The sequence below is a fragment of the Lithobates pipiens genome, unplaced genomic scaffold, assembly GCF_037356315.1.
Source record: "Lithobates pipiens isolate NorthernLeopardFrog02 unplaced genomic scaffold, aLitPip1_a1.2 Scaffold_126, whole genome shotgun sequence".
NCBI lineage: Eukaryota > Metazoa > Chordata > Amphibia > Anura > Ranidae > Lithobates > Lithobates pipiens.
This window is the reverse complement of record NW_027507714.1, coordinates 1335838-1348669: the sequence shown is the minus strand read 5'-3', so window position 1 is coordinate 1348669 and position 12832 is coordinate 1335838.

Genomic DNA, 12832 nt, shown 5'->3' with positions numbered 1-12832 from the left:
ATGGCGGCGGCAGCAGCCGAGCGATCGATCGTCCTCGGCTGCCGGCATCGCTGGACCCCGGGACAGGTGAGTGTCCATTTATTAAAAGTCAGCAGCTGCAGTATTTATAGCTGCTGGCTTTTAATATTTTTTTCCGCAGTGCAATCCGCTTTAAGTGGGGGGATGCAATATCATTCCCTTGCCTTCTTCAATTTTCCCTGTTTTTTGTTTACCATCTATATACTCTTTAAAGAATATCTGGTTGGACGGGATTCGGATTGGCCCCGGCGTCAGGATGTCTCTTCTGCACTTATTTTAACCACTTGCCGCCCGCCCTATAGGCAATTGACAGTGGCAAAGTGGTTTCATAATCCTGACCGGACGTCATATGACGTGATCAGGATTATGAGCCGCTGTGCGCCCCCGGGGGCGCGCATCGCGGCGATCGTTGTTGTGGGGTGTCAGTCTGGCACCCGGCAACTACGATCTCGGTAAAGAGTCTCCGACGGAGACTCTTTACCATGTGATCAGCTGTGTCCAATCACGGCTGATCACAGTGTAAATAGGAAGAGCCGGTGATTGGCTTTTCCTCACTCGTGTCTGTCAGACGCAAGTAGAGGAGAGCCGATCGGCTGCTCCTCTGACAGGGGGGGTCTGTGCTGATCAATTATCAGCACAGCCCCCCCGAGGATGCCCACACTGGACCACCAGGGACGCCACCAGACCACCAGGGATGCCCAGCTAAAGGTAATCCTCCCTAGACCACCAGGGATGCCAGTCAGTGCCCATAATGGATGCCAATCAGTGCCCACAATGGGCATCACGAATTGGCATGCATTATTGTTTGGCACTGATTGGCATCCATTAGTACAGTATAACACCAATGCCGCCTATGAGTGCCCATCTGTGCCGCCTATGAGTGCCCACCTGTGCCGCCTATCAGTGCCCATCAGTGCCACCTATCAGTGCCCACCCATGCCCATCTGTGCCGCCCATCCATGCCAATCCGTGCCAATTTGTGCCACTTATCAGTGCCCATCCGTGTCGCCCATCAGTGCCACCCATCAGTGCCGCCTATCAGTGCCACATATCAGTGTCCATCAATGCCACCTCATCAGTGCCACTTCATTGGTGCCCATCAGTGCCGCCTTATCAGTGCCCATCAGTGAAGGAGAAAACGTACTTATTTCCAAAGTTTTGAAACTGAAACAAAAAAAAACATATTTTTTTTCAAAATTTTCGGTATTTTTTTATTTGTAGCGCAAAAAATAAAAACCGTAGAGGTGATCAAATACCACCAAAAGAAAGCTCTATTTGTGGGAAAAAAATGATAAAAATTTAGTTTGGGTACAGTGTAGCACGACCGCGCAATTGTCATTCAAAATGCGACAGCGCTGAAAGCTCAAAATTGGTCTGGGCAGGAAGGTGTTTAAGTGCCCCCCCCGGTATTGAAGTGGTTAAAACTGTTTTGGATGCTAAAATGTACCTATCTAGTGATTAGGATGTAAGTATATGTATTGTACTATCAAATGGCATTACAACAATTCTAGTTGTGATTTTTTGGCTGATTCCCTTGTTTAACCGCTTGACATCCACGCTACAGCCGAATGACGGCTACAGCGCGGACCTGCTTTGCCGGGACTACGTCTATTGACGTCATCCTGTGCACGAGCGGCCTGTGCGCCCCCTGAGGGGCGCGTGCGGCACACTCTGTGATCAGCGAGCCAATGAGACTCGCCTGATTATAGATCGGATCAAGGGGTCGATCCCGACCCCTTACCACGTGATCAGCTGTCAGCCAATGACAGCTGATCATGGGATCACAACAGAGCTGCTAATTGGCTATTTTTCCTCCTCGCGCTGACAGTGCGAGGAGGAAAAAAAAAAGCCGATCACCGGCGGCCGTGAGAGGGACTTCAGTCCCGATCACAGCCAGATCATCAGTGCCCACCTTCCCCCTGCCAGTGCAACCTACTTATAGTAAAAGTGCCACCCATCAGTGCCACCTATCAGTGCCCACAATCTGCCTCAACAACAGTGCTGCACCTCATATGCCACATATCTGTGCCCATCAGTGTCATCTACCAGTGCCCATCAGTGCCGCCCAGCAGTGCCACCTATCAGAGCCACCTATCAGTGCCCATCAGTCCCATCTATCAGTGGTACCTATCCGTGCCCATCAGTGCCACCCATCCGTGCCATCTTATCTGTACCCATCAGTACTGCCTTATCTGTGCCCATCGGTGCCACCTTAACCATGCCTATCAGTGCCCACCAGTGCAGCCTATCAGTGCCGCCTCATCAGCGCATTTCAATGAAGGAGAAAATTGACCTGTTTGCAAAATTTTATAACAAACTATTAAACATGATTTTTTTTATTTATTTTTATTTTGCATCTTTTTTTCTTTGTTTAGCAAAAAATAAAACTCCGAGCTGTAACTAAATACCACCAAAAGAAAGCTCTATTTGTGGGGAAAAAATGATAAAAATGTCATTTGGGTACAGTGTTGTATGCCCGCGTAATTGTCATTCAAAGTGCATCAGCGCTGAAAGCTGAAAATTGGTCTGGGCAGGAGGGGGGTTTAAGTGCCCAGTAAGCAAGTGGTTAAATCTTTTTAGATATGGTGTTACCTGAATAAACCCTGATGAAGGAGAATACGACTGAAACGTCGTTGGGTTTGGGTTACTCCATTACACCTATCCATGATTTTTTGTGTATTGTTACGAATCCTTGATTATTTATATGTCTCTGTGATATTGTAACTCTGTATTTCTTTGTATAATACATTTTTTTATATATATTTTCCTACGTATGTGAATATGGTAGTACCTATAAAGTCCCACTTCTAGGGGGTTTCTCCATTTTTCTGGGGGGGATGTGGTACACCTTTGTAACGGCTCCCCTAATATAAAGGGGGTTAACGCCGTTTACGATGTTCCCTCTTCTGGACACACATCCACTCGCTACCAATATCCACAGCTAAACGACCCTTTCCTATAGGAGCCGACCCCTCTGGTAAAAAGACGAGACGCACTCTGTCTCTTCTGTAGTAGGAATGAATTTATTAAAGACCAACATTGTAACTTTATACACAATTCAAGGCACATGCTTTAACATGAACAAGAGCCCAGCTCCACCCACACATCCCAAGACGTCTGCTAGGCTTCAAACGATCCCACCCAATACACATCTTTTCACAAAGGGTTGGCAGCCAGTCTGTCTGGCACTTTACAATACACACAAGGACAGACTTAAATGAACAATAGAAATGCAAAACAACTTAATTCCTCACAGCAATGATACTTAACCCCCATATACAGTATACATCCAATTTATATACAATGTATTATACAGCCTTGAATATGGCTATCACAGACCATATCGGGGGTTTCTTTTATTCATCCTGTGTCCAAAGTGACCCCACTGTCACAACCTTTATAGCAGATTTATTTCAGATTGCTCTGTTTCATAGCCGGTGAAGATTCCATATCTGGAAGAAGCACTGGATGGCTACAGCTATTGAGGTGTTGATGGATTTTAGATATAAAGAATTTGAAGTCAAGTATATGTAGGATGGTCTGGAGAAACAAGTCCCACCCATGGATGCCACAACTTACAGGACTTCTAACGACGGCATGGTGCCAGATACCACCGCATACCTTCAGAGGCCTAGCAGAGGCCATACCTGGATGGGTTATGGTGGGTCGTCAATCTGTCATGACTGATAGGTGTATATATACCCAATGGCATTTCCCTGAATATGGTTGTATTTTCTCCACTATTCACTCTAAGCCCTTGTACACACGGTCGGAGAATCCGTCAGAATGTGTCCTATCGGACCGTGTCGTCGGATAATCCGACTGTGTGTGGTCTGCATCAGACTGATTCCGTCCGAATCTCCGTCGGACCCAATTTTCCAACATGTTGGAAATATTTCCCGACCAACTGGTTCGATCGTACATACTCCGATCATGTGTAGAGAATTTTGATCGGACCAAGTGCCACGCATGCTCAGATCAAATTCCTACATCAAAGCTATTGGCTACTAGCCTGAATGTAGTCCCGTCGTAACGAAATGACCTCATCACGTTCTGAAAGATCGGATTTTTCGCCAACTTTGTCCGACCCGTGTGTATGCAACAGTTTCGGACACAATCCGACGGATTTGGTTGTGGAAGTCTCCGACCCGTGTGTACAGGGCTTATGGTGTGGTGATAGATGAAGCACCACCATCCCCATAGGACAACCGATCCTGGAGATCTAATTGCAAAAAAAAAAATAATACATCAAACAAATATTTATCCCAAAGAGCAAATCCCAAAAGTGTACATATTATGTAGCTACAATAATATGTCATGAAGATCTGCTGATCTTTCTAGTTGAATTAAATCTTCTGGATACCACCAGAGTCAAAGTCCTTTGTGGTATCAGTTCAGGGTGAGACGTGGTCCTATGATAGCTGTGCCACATCTCTGGTACCGTCCCATAGAAATCCGCGACTCAAATTCAGGTTATAAATACAGAAATCGAGAAAATGGGACCATCCATCTAATATTGTCCAAAAGGAGAGTAGTCCTCTATGAAGGTGCAAAATATAGAACAAGATGGGAGAAAATCACGAGATGATTCCACAAGGGAAAGATATGGAATGAAGGGGAAGGTAATCAGATCCTCAGAACAGTATTGATCTATGCATTTCTATCTTATGCCAAATATCAATTCATATTGTTGCTTTATTTTCAAATTCTGTATTTCATAATTACATTGATATTCAGATTTATGTTTTACTATGTGTATGTAACATGCAATCTTTGTTTTATCAATAATAATCAATAAAAACATTGAAACACAGATCCTCATAACAGAATTATTGTAACATCATAGTATGCAGACTTGTAGGATTTTCTCTTTGGGATAATTGTTTATTTGATATACATATATATACATTCGGGACTAGATCAGCAGGTTGTCCTATGAGGGGAAATGCCATTGGGGCAGGGCAGGACTTACCATTGGGCTTGACTGGGCTCAACCCCATGAGCCCCGCCCAATAGGGGGCCCCACCGAGATACATAGCTGAGTGTACTCGGCTCCGCTCACAGTCCCGCCCTATGATGGACATAACACAGGGACTGAGTACACTCGGCTGCTCTCGGCTCCGCTCGGGACTGTGAGAGGACCTGAGAGCCGCCGAGATACACAGGACTCTGTATCTCAGTGGCACCATTTTTAAACTTCAAGGCTACCCTGACAAGGTTGCAAATGACATTGACAAGGCTGCAGATGGACACTGACAAGGCTGCAGATGGACCCTGACAAGGCTGCATTGATGGGCATTTAAATGTAATTTGTTTTCCTTAAACTTCCCTCCTAAAAGTTTTTTTCCTTAACCACTTGCTTACTGGGCACTTAAACCCCCCTCAGTCCCAGACCAATTTTCAGCTTTCAGCGCTGATGCACTTTGAGTGACAATTACGCGGGCATACAACACTGTACCCAAATGAAATTTTTATCATTTTTCCCCCACAAATAGAGCTTTCTTTTGGTGGTATTTAATTACAGGTCGGAGTTTTATTTTTTGCTAAACAAACAAAAAAAGATGCAAAAAAAAAAAAAAAAAATCATGTTTAATAGTTTGTTATAAAATTTTGCAAACAGGTCATTTTTCTCCTTCATTGAAATGCGCTGATGAGACGGCACTGATAGGCTGCACTGGTGGGCACTGATAGGCTGCATTGGTGGGCACTGATAGGCTGCACTGGTGGGCACTGATAGGCTGCATTGGTGGGCACTGATAGGCATAGTTAAGGCAGCACTAATAGGCACAGATAAGGTGGCACCGATGGGCACAGATAAGATGGCACGGATGGGTGGCACTAAGGGGCACTGATAGGTACCACTGATAGATGGGACTGATGGGCACTGATAGGTGGCACTGCTGGGCACTGATGGGCGGCACTGCTGGGCACTGGTAGATGACACTGATGGGCACGGATATGTGGCACTGGGGTGCAGCACCTTTGTTGAGGCAGATTGTGGGCACTGCTGGGTGGCACTGACGGGGGGCACTTATTTTTTTATCATCTTTATTGATGAGGGGGCAGGTGAGCACTGGCAGGACTGGCCGTGATCGGGACTGATGTCCCGATCACGGCCGCCGGTGATCGGCTTTTTTTTTTTTCCTCGCTCTGTCAGCACGAGGAGAAATAATAGCCGATTACCGGCTCCGTTATATCACATGATCAGCTGTCATTGGCTGACAGCTGATCACGTGATAAGGGGTCCGGATCGACCCCTTGCTCTGATCGGTGATCAGGCAAGTCTCATAGACTCGCCGATCACAGAGCACGCCGCGCGCGCCCCTCAGGGGGCGCGCAGGCCGCTCGTGCACGGGACATCGTCAATAGACGTAGTCCCGGAAAAGGAGATCCGCGCTGTAGCCGTCATTTGGCTATAGCGCGGGTCCCAAGAGGTTAAAATTCCCGCCTAAAATTCGGGCGCATGTTATACGCCGATAAATCTGATAATGAATAGAAGACAGGGCACGAAAGTGATTCAAGCCCAGGGGCCCCCGCCATCCTAAGTCCTGCCCTGCATTGGGGTATATATCAGATGGGGATATGGGGCCCTAGTACTGGTCATATGACAACTATTACCAAACTGTTGAAAGACGGGAGACACAAGGGGAAGCCTTTCTTTTCCTACATCCACTGGGGCTCCTCCCCTTACTTGGTAGAAAACAGACGCAGATATTGGCGCGTTGATAGATTTTATGACATTTATTATTGGCCCCCAGAAATTCTATTAATGGAACAATTGAATAAAAAGCAACAAAAGTTTGCAGTGATAATAATATATACTGAAGTAAATATTGAATTTTCATTGGCTGGAATATCATTCTAGAGCTCCACCTCCCTCTCTCGGGATTCTTCCCGGCCTCGCCACGTTGTGTGGACTATTATGACATCTATGGAGCGCACACTCACCAATATAGGGAATACAGCTGATGGGTTGGAGATCATATGTCCAGGATATACAGACTGAATCACTGATCCCTGTCCTACAAGGTCATCCCTGATTGGTCAGTTCAGTAATCAGAGATTAGGTACAAGGAATGTTTCCCGACTTCCATCATAAATTATTTGATGATGTGTACAGCAGAGATCAGACTGAGATTTGGGGGCATCTTACTGTTACTCAGAGCTCCATGCAGTGCAGTGTTAGTTGTACATGTTTCAGGCACTGGGGGAGGTGTGTAAGCCTCTTAGTGGAGGAGAAGACACAAAGAGAACCTCACTTATGTGATGATATATTGAATGTAGCCCTATGAGGGCCGAGCTGAGACAAAGAGAGACCATCAATGGCGCGTCCCCCCCTATCCTGACCAAGACCATCAATGGCGCGTCCCCCCCTATCCTGACCAAGACCATCAATGGCGCGTCCCCCCCTATCCTGACCAAGACCATCAATGGCGCGTCCCCCCCTATCCTGACCAAGACCATCAATGGCGCGTCCCCCCCTATCCTGACCAAGACCATCAATGGCGCGTCCCCCCCTATCCTGACCAAGACCATCAATGGCGCGTCCCCCCCTATCCTGACCAAGACCATCAATGGCGCGTCCCCCCCTATCTTGACCAAGACACCAATGGCGCGTCCCCCTAACCTGACCAAGACCATCAATGGCGCGTCCCCCTAACCTGACCAAGACCATCAATGGCGCGTCCCCCTAACCTGACCAAGACAATCAATGGCGCGTCCCCCTAACCTGACCAAGACCATCAATGGCGCGTCCCCCTAACCTGACCAAGACCATCAATGGCGCGTCCCCCTAAACTGACCAAGACCATCAATGGCGCGTCCCCCTAAACTGACCAAGACCATCAATGGCGCGTCCCCCTAAACTGACCAAGACCATCAATGGCGCGTCCCCCTAAACTGACCAAGACCATCAATGGCGCGTCCCCCTAAACTGACCAAGACCATCAATGGCGCGTCCCCCTAAACTGACCAAGACCATCAATGGCGCGTCCCCCTAAACTGACCAAGACCATCAATGGCGCGTCCCCCCTAACCTGAGCAAGACCATCAATGGCGCGTCCCCCCTAACCTGAGCAAGACCATCAATGGCGCGTCCCCCCTAACCTGAGCAAGACCATCAATGGCGTGTCCCCCTAACCTGACCAAGACCATCAATGGCGTGCCCCCCCTAACCTGACCAAGACCATCAATGGCGTGCCCCCCCTAACCTGACCAAGACCATCAATGGCGTGTCCCCCCTAACATGAGCAAGACCATCAATGGCGTGTCCCCCTAACCGGAGCAAGACAATCAATGGCGTGTCCCCCTAACCCGAGCAAGACCATCAATGGCGTGTCCCCCCTAACCCGAGCAAGACCATCAATGGCGTGTCCCCCCTAACCTGACCAAGACCATCAATGGCGTGTCCCCCCTAACCTGACCAAGACCATCAATGGCGTGTCCCCCTAACCCGAGCAAGACCATCAATGGCGTGTCCCCCTAACCCGAGCAAGACCATCAATGGCGTGTCCCCCCTAACCCGAGCAAGACCATCAATGGCGTGTCCCCTAACCTGACCAAGACCATCAATGGCGTGTCCCCCTAACCTGACCAAGACCATCAATGGCGTGTCCCCCTAACCTAAAAGGGCCACCAATGGCGTGTCCCCCCTAACCTGACCAAGACCATCAATGGCGTGTCCCCCCTAACCTGAGCAAGACCATCAATGGCGTGTCCCCCCTAACATGAGCAAGACCATCAATGGCGTGTCCCCCCTAACCTGACCAAGACCATCAATGGCGTGTCCCCCCTAACATGAGCAAGACCACCAATGGCGTGTCCCCCCTAACCTGACCAAGACCATCAATGGCGTGTCCCCCCTAACCTGAGCAAGACCATCAATGGCGTGTCCCCCCTAACATGAACAAGACCATCAATGGCGTGTCCCCCTAACCTGACCAAGACCATCAATGGCGTGTCCCCCTAACCTAAAAGGGCCACCAATGGCGTGTCCCCCCTAACCTGACCAAGACCATCAATGGCGTGTCCCCCCTAACCTGAGCAAGACCATCAATGGCGTGTCCCCCCTAACATGAGCAAGACCATCAATGGCGTGTCCCCCCTAACCTGAGCAAGACCATCAATGGCGTGTCCCCCCTAACCTAAAAGGGCCACCAATGGCGTGTCCCCTAACCTGAGCAAGACCACCAATGGCGTGTCCCCTAACCTGTAAATATACATTTAAAAAAAAAAATTTGGTGAGAGCAGAGGACCGAAGACCGGTCACCGGTATTGTCTGTGATCTCCCCGCAGCAGAGGACAGAGGACCGGTCACCAGGATTGTCTGTGATCTCCCTGCAGCAGAGGACAGAGGACCGGTCACCAGGATTGTCTGTGATCTCCCTGCAGCAGAGGACAGAGGACCGGTCACCAGTATTGTCTGTGATCTCCCTGCAGCAGAGGACCGGTCACCAGTATTGTCTGATCTCCCCGCAGCAGAGGACAGAGGACCGGTCACCAGTATTGTCTGTGATCTCCCTGCAGCAGAGGACAGAGGACCGGTCACCAGTATTGTCTGTGATCTCCCTGCAGCAGAGGACAGAGGACCGGTCACCAGTATTGTCTGATCTCCCCGCAGCAGAGGACAGAGGACCGGTCACCAGTATTGTCTGTGATCTCCCCGCAGCAGAGGACAGAGGACCGGTCACCAGTATTGTCTGTGATCTCCCTGCAGCAGAGAACAGAGGACCGGTCACCAGTATTGTCTGATCTCCCTGCAGCAGAGGACAGAGGACCGGTCACCAGTATTGTCTGATCTCCCCGCAGCAGAGGACAGAGGACCGGTCACCAGTATTGTCTGTGATCTCCCCGCAGCAGAGGACAGAGGACCGGTCACCAGTATTGTCTGTGATCTCCCTGCAGCAGAGGACAGAGGACCGGTCACCAGTATTGTCTGATCTCCCCGCAGCAGAGGACAGAGGACCGGTCACCAGTATTGTCTGTGATCTCCCTGCAGCAGAGGACAGAGGACCGGTCACCAGTATTGTCTGTGATCTCCCTGCAGCAGAGGACAGAGGACCGGTCACCAGTATTGTCTGATCTCCCCGCAGCAGAGGACAGAGGACCGGTCACCAATATTGTCTGTGATCTCCCTGCAGCAGAGGACAGAGGACCGGTCACCAGTATTGTCTGATCTCCCTGCAGCAGAGGACAGAGGACCGGTCACCAGTATTGTCTGTGATCTCCCTGCAGCAGAGAACAGAGGACCGGTCACCAGTATTGTCTGATCTCCCTGCAGCAGAGGACAGAGGACCGGTCACCAGTATTGTCTGTGATCTCCCTGCAGCAGAGGACAGAGGACCGGTCACCAGTATTGTCTGTGATCTCCCTGCAGCAGAGGACAGAGGACCGGTCACCAGTATTGTCTGTGATCTCCCTGCAGCAGAGGACCGGTCACCAGTATTGTCTGATCTCCCCGCAGCAGAGGACAGAGGACCGGTCACCAGTATTGTCTGTGATCTCCCTGCAGCAGAGGACAGAGGACCGGTCACCAGTATTGTCTGTGATCTCCCTGCAGCAGAGGACAGAGGACCGGTCACCAGTATTGTCTGTGATCTCCCTGCAGCAGAGGACAGAGGACCGGTCACCAGTATTGTCTGATCTCCCTGCAGCAGAGGACAGAGGACCGGTCACCAGTATTGTCTGTGATCTCCCTGCAGCAGAGGACAGAGGACCGGTCACCAGTATTGTCTGTGATCTCCCTGCAGCAGAGGACAGAGGACCGGTCACAAGTATTGTCTGTGATCTCCCTGCAGCAGAGGACAGAGGTCCGGTCACCAGTATTGTCTGTGATCTCCCTGCAGCAGAGGACAGAGGACCGGTCACCAGTATTGTCTGTGATCTCCCTGCAGCAGAGGACAGAGGACCGGTCACCAGTATTGTCTGTGATCTCCCTGCAGCAGAGGACCGGTCACCGGTAGTGTCTGTGATCTCCCCGCAGCAGAGGACAGAGGACCGGTCACCGGTATTGTCTGATCTCCCTGCAGCAGAGGACAGAGGACCGGTCACCAGTATTGTCTGTGATCTCCCTGCAGCAGAGGGCAGAGGACCGGTCACCAGTATTGTCTGTGATCTCCCTGCAGCAGAGGGCAGAGGACCGGTCACCAGTATTGTCTGATCTCCCCGCAGCAGAGGACAGAGGACCGGTCACCAGTATTGTCTGTGATCTCCCTGCAGCAGAGGACAGAGGACCGGTCACCAGTATTGTCTGTGAACTCCCTGCAGCAGAGGACAGAGGACCGGTCACCAGTATTGTCTGTGATCTCCCTGCAGCAGAGGACCGGTCACCGGTAGTGTCTGTGATCTCCCCGCAGCAGAGGACAGAGGACCGGTCACCGGTATTGTCTGATCTCCCTGCAGCAGAGGACAGAGGACCGGTCACCAGTATTGTCTGTGATCTCCCTGCAGCAGAGGGCAGAGGACCGGTCACCAGTATTGTCTGATCTCCCCGCAGCAGAGGACAGAGGACCGGTCACCAGTATTGTCTGTGATCTCCCTGCAGCAGAGGGCAGAGGACCGGTCACCAGTATTGTCTGTGATCTCCCCGCAGCAGAGGACAGAGGACCGGTCACCAGTATTGTCTGTGATCTCCCCGCAGCAGAGGACAGAGGACCGGTCACCAGTATTGTCTGTGATCTCCCTGCAGCAGAGGACAGAGGACCGGTCACCAGTATTGTCTGTGATCTCCCTGCAGCAGAGGACAGAGGACCGGTCACCAGTATTGTCTGTGATCTCCCTGCAGCAGAGGACAGAGGACCGGTCACCGGTATTGTCTGTGATCTCCCTGCAGCAGAGGACAGAGGACCAGCCCTCGGTATTGTCTGTGATCTCCCTGCAGCAGAGGACAGAGGACCGGTCACCGGTATTGTCTGTGATCTCCCTGCAGCAGAGGACAGAGGACCAGACCTCGGTATTGTCTGTGATCTCCCTGCAGCAGAGCACAGGGGACTGGTCACCAGTATCGTCTGTGATCTCCCCGCAGCAGAGGACAGAGGACCAGACCTCGGTATTGTCTGTGATCTCCCTGCAGCAGAGGACAGGGGACCGGTCACCAGTATTGTCTGTGATCTCCCTGCAGCAGAGGACAGGGGACCGGTCACCAGTATTGTCTGTGATCTCCCTGCAGCAGAGGACAGGGGACCGGTCACCAGTATTGTCTGATCTCCCTGCAGCAGAGGACAGAGGACCGGTCACCGGTATTGTCTGTGATCTCCCTGCAGCAGAGGACAGAGGACCAGCCCTCGGTATTGTCTGTGATCTCCCTGCAGCAGAGGACAGGGGACCAGACCTCGGTATTGTCTGTGATCTCCCTGCAGCAGAGGACAGAGGACCAGACCTCGGTATTGTCTGTGATCTCCCTGCAGCAGAGCACAGGGGACTGGTCACCAGTATCGTCTGTGATCTCCCCGCAGCAGAGGACAGAGGACCAGACCTCGGTATTGTCTGTGATCTCCCTGCAGCAGAGGACAGAGGACCGGTCACCAGTATTGTCTGTGATCTCCCTGCAGCAGAGGACAGGGGACCGGTCACCAGTATTGTCTGTGATCTCCCTGCAGCAGAGGACAGGGGACCGGTCACCAGTATTGTCTGTGATCTCCCCGCAGCAGAGGACAGAGGACCGGTCACCAGTATTGTCTGTGATCTCCCAGAGGGCAGAGGACAGAGGACCGGTCACCAGTATTGTCTGATCTCCCTGCAGCAGAGGACAGAGGACCGGTCAGCAGTATTGTCTGTGATCTCCCTGCAGCAGAGGACAGAGGACCGGTCACCAGTA